This window comes from Scomber japonicus, chromosome 17 (assembly GCF_027409825.1).
Source record: "Scomber japonicus isolate fScoJap1 chromosome 17, fScoJap1.pri, whole genome shotgun sequence".
In the NCBI taxonomy this organism is placed as follows: domain Eukaryota; kingdom Metazoa; phylum Chordata; class Actinopteri; order Scombriformes; family Scombridae; genus Scomber; species Scomber japonicus.
This window is the reverse complement of record NC_070594.1, coordinates 16,513,448-16,518,713: the sequence shown is the minus strand read 5'-3', so window position 1 is coordinate 16,518,713 and position 5,266 is coordinate 16,513,448.

Genomic DNA, 5,266 nt, shown 5'->3' with positions numbered 1-5,266 from the left:
ACTTCTCCATCTCATATATATGTTGTTTTTTTCCAGATAAACTGTTGCATAATTCTAGAAATATGAGTCTATGTTGTGCTCTGTATTGTCCCTTACTTTAAAATAGGAGTAACAAATGAAAAGTGAATTAAAGATTTCTCCCGATCTGTCAGTCTTTCTGTTTTCTTCCTTTCTGCACTAAATGTACAGTAATCTTTCACTTTTCCTTTCACAGCAGCCTCTAAGAGCTGTCAGTACTGTTGTGAGTTGCATCACTCCACACGCTAGATACATCTGCAAAAATACAGGTGTGTGTGTGTGTGTGTGTGTGTGTGTGTGTGTGTGTGTGTGTGTGTGTGACTGGTGTGTGTTAGCCTTTAGAGATAAATAGTTTTTCCATGGTGTCAAACTTGTGGCCTTATGTGCTAAACTCATTGAGAAAGTTAATCAGATATATTCTGTGTTCTGGTCAACAAAATGTAGTGAAATCCCAGCCATCATAGACTTTAACCAACTTGGACTGGAGCACTTTTCTCACATTCACATTTTTTTCTCTCATGATGCTCTCTTTCAACATTTCACTGCAAACTTCTCTTTTCCTCTCTTATGGGGCTCACTGTTTTCTTTCCTTGGTCCTGTCCATCTGCTTCCTATAACACTTGGGCAGTCTGATCTGGTTTGCAGAAACCCCCTCTGACAAAATCAGACATTTATCCACGTACAACCAAAATAGTCCCCTTTTCAACAAAATAACCCCACTAAAAACTGTCCCAGCACTTTTTCAATAGGGTGGTCAAATCTGGACCCAATTAAACGGGGACCCTCTAAATTTCCTTCACACCCAGCTTGAGGAAGACCCCAGATTAGAGGAATATTTTCCTTATTGCCGACTTTACTTTTGCGGAATTCCATAGGATAATAATTGAACCCATGTGTGCTCAGTATTCCGAGGTGTTCCCGTTTTGGTGTAGTGTGGATAAAAATGGCATGCTGCAGCCATCAGGGCGGGCACAGTTTTGACGAATCTCTTTTTTTTCCCCTCTTCAACTTCTTCTTCTGGGTTGTCACCACAATCCTTGGAACGTTGTTTGGAATTAATAAAATAAGGGGATTTTCTTTTTTTTAAAGTCTTGGTGAGATTCCCATGTGGAAAGAGGTGGAGGCTTAATTGAGATCAAATAAACAAAGTCACCTGTGAGTGATTTCAGCTTATAATGAGACACATGTTCGCTTGTTAGAACGTGCGCACAAGGCCGCACCCGCACATACATACACACTCACGACCTCAATTTGATAAGCACTTAAGCAGGTGCTTGTATCACTCCCATGCAGAATGAAATCCTGCACATCCCATATGCCTCCACACAAACGTAACTGGCACTGGGTTCTTTTCTAAATGCACACGCTCACAAAGAATTAGCCATGGATTCTCATAAACTCCACGACTCCACAGTGGGAGCTTGTGTTCTGCTCCCCTATTCAGTGACCCATCATCATCCTGCTCCCTCTGGCTTTGTGAGTGCTCTGCTCTAACCGGAAATGAATAGCCACTTTTTAAATAAACCCAGGACACTGCTTAGCAATCATAGTTGTCTGCACGATATTATTCTAAGTGGTAATAATAAGAAAAGCATCAGGACACCGTCTGATTCTCTCCGGTTCAGCTGGCAGTTGTGAGTAGGCTGTGGAGAACTGCGGGAGTGCAAGATTTTGATTCATGTCTTCCTAATTGTAATAGACTTGAATCCTCTAAAAACAACACATGGATAATTCTTATGCACACACAGAAACACACACAAACGGACACACACATACAGCTTGTGTGCATGCATGCACAGAAATACACACAGGTAATTGTGCCCACCTGGTAAAACATCATTTAGTCAGGCGCCCCTTCCTTCTACTAACACTGCTCTTACAACATGGATACATATGTGTGCGTGTGTGTGTGGAAGAAAGACCACCTTTACCCTTTGCTTGATCTTTGATCCCAAATTGCATTTGACTATCAACACTCCCTAAGCCCTAAACCATCTAATTACAATACTGTATAAGCTTAGCAGCTCAAGGCTTTATAGAAAATGACTGCTTCTCTGTGCAGATCTAACAACCAAAACATCTTTACTTTTCTTTAGTAAAGTAGATTATTTCTCTTCCAGATATTAAATAAATAGGCTGCTTAAAGATCCATCAGAAATAAAAATACTCTGCTTTGAATTTGTAATCCTTATAATTAAAATTGTATCTACTCTTTGTTCATCTATTCTTTCATTAAAATCCTTTAAATTTGTCAATATTGTTAACTACAACGGTTTTAACTGTTAGATTCAAAATGTCTCCTACTCCATTTTCAGTGCATATGTACTGTAGGCTTCAAGTTTACCCATCACACTTAAATTCATGCTGGACTATGACTGGCTTTCAAACTAGTTGTGGTTTCTAAAAATCGGACTCAGATTAAAGCAAGTAAAAAGAAACTTCCCCTTCAGTAGATAAATGTGAAAATAACTTTCTAGTTTCAAACGCTGCACATAGATCCTTCTGCACAGTGAGGCTTAAACATCTATGTGAAGTAATAACAAGCAAAACATGTTTTTGACTGAAAGGGAACATTAATTTGATTATACAAAGAGGCTGTGAAGCACAGATGCAAATAAAATGGTAGAAAAAATGGTAAAAGAAAAGTTTGTTTTCTTACATCATTTCAGCCATCATCTCCCGCTCTGTAAAATTAGTGGCCCAGAGGACTCATGGTACAGGCTAGTATGTATACAGTATATCAGGAATCTTAATTATTATAGTGTAGTCACCAAAGCATAGGCTGACAACCGTGATGTTTAGGTCAAATTCCTTTACAGTCTGCTGAATGTGAAGTGCTATATGGCCACATAAATCAGTGTGCACAAACACATACCACAAGGCTTGAGATACAAATACCACTTTTAGCTTACGTTGTGGTTTCATGGTGATATTTATTGTTTGTCACTTGTGTTCTATGTACTGTACCAAAGCACCCAAAGCTATGTGTTGGCGAGTGCAAGAGTGTAAATGTGGATGTGTGGTTAAGAGTTACTCCATGTTTCCATCTAAATCTTGTAAAGGTTTGAAGTGGATTTCCACAAAAGTCAGCTAATAACATGGAAATTTGTACTAGTGACTAGTGTTGTGTAAATATACGTCAATATTACGTCATTAAAGACAAAGTTCGACATTTTTGGAAAATCCATTCATTTATTTTATTGCAACCAGTTAGATTAAAGTTCAGTTACCATGATACAGCTATTAATTCAGTTCAAAGATTAAAATTAAAATGTAAAGAACAAGCAGCAACAACTACAACTTGAAATTGAAGCCAATGTCGGAAGTCCCTTAAAGTGAAATACTCCGACTCCCATTCAAAAAGAGTGAATTACTCTCATGAAATACTAAGTCAATACATTTTTTCAATGACTCATTATGGTTTCAATCGCTATATTTGTGCCCTAAGTGTGTTGGTGGTCATTTTTGACATTATTGCCCATTAGATATAAAGCCAAGTAGCTTCGATGTAACATGGGAGTTGATTGACAGCTATGCTTCACTGTTGGCTCACCTGCTGCTCTCCCCATCTCCAGGACTCGCACTGAGTCAAATTATTGTCACAGCAAGGTAAGCTTAATATTACTTGATAATGACACCTGTTGTGTTAGTTAGCTCATGTTAGAACAAGTGTAGACTTCTTGGTGTTCCTAGTAAGTTCCTATATTGTCTATGGTAAAAAACAAAAGTTGTGGATTCATAGAGATGTTGGACTATTTCTTGGCCTGGTGCAGTGACTTCTTGGAGTTTTGTCATCACTGTGATGTTGCCAGACAACCAGGGGACCCTTCAGGACATTAATATTAAAATAAATAAATACAACATTTTCCTTTCAACAAGCACCAGCGACTTTGAGATTTAATACTGCTTCCTCTCTAAGATTTTTTTCTATTAATATTGAATAAATTCATTTCTATCCTCTCTCTTTAGTCATTGACTGGTGCTTTTGTTAGCCACCTTGGAGATGGATCAAAAACTATCAAAAGACAAAACTGACAGACAATATCTGTGGAAAACTCCGAAAACACACCAGATATCATTACCTTCGTAATAAATCATATAGATAAAGATTGATTCTATGAACAAGATGTAATGATATCTTAGATGTGGCACTAGACTGCCCGGTCATGGGGACACCAAAATTAAAAATTGTTTTCATAGTGATTATTTCTCCACTATAGAGTAGATCCAGCAAAACAAGTTCACAGGGAGGTTTGTTGATTATTCTAAATTACTAAGACATTGTTGCTGTTAAAATATGTTGCGGCTGAATAATTCAAATGTCATTTTTAGTGCTTTAAGAAGCACAAACGAAACTCATTTACCAGCTCCTTCTGGACTCATGGTTTGAATCTTTTTGAGACAGATATTTCAAAAACATAATAAAACAGTAAATCATAGAGTTTCAGATGAAGACAAAAAGTAGCCTAGATACATGGTCCAGTATTGACATAAAGGCCAGAAGTCTCAAGGCAGACACCTGCTGGGCTTCTTTTAATAATCACAGTGCCAACGATGACACACACACACACACACACACACACACACACACACACACACACACACACACACACACACACACACACACACACACACACACACACATAGTATAAGCAGGCCAATAAACATGGTGATGCCATCTGATACGAATTGACACCACCACCAGCTGTTCCCAAACCTCAGTCATGTTAGTATATCTGGCAGTTTCTTAAATGCATGAGTGTTGCATAATTTAAAAAGTCTGTGGTCTAGTATTCACTATATGTAGCAGTTAAACAGCAATTCAGCATATTTTCAACAAAATATTTAGACAATTTAAATGTTTTCTCACTAAAAGTTTGTCCACTTGATCAGCTCCAAGTAGTTTTTACAATCCATCATCATTTAACAGGATCTTAGAATCTCCAGAGATCCATGCAATGCCTGCTTAGTTCTCACTTCTCCCTCCCTTTGGCTTTTTACCCTCCTGACTTCTACATCATTTCAGTATACAGGATCCTCTGCTGCCATCTTCTGTTAGAAACTGTTAGCAGCTTCCTGAAAACACTACTACAATTTATATAATCTTCCTTTTGGACCCTTAGAACATATTTAGACAGTATTTGGAGTATATAGTGTTTATGTTGTCTTAAATTATTTAAAGCTGCATATTCATCGTGCATTTGAATCATTGCCAAAACAAATACTTTTTGTAAATGAGGTTGAGAAA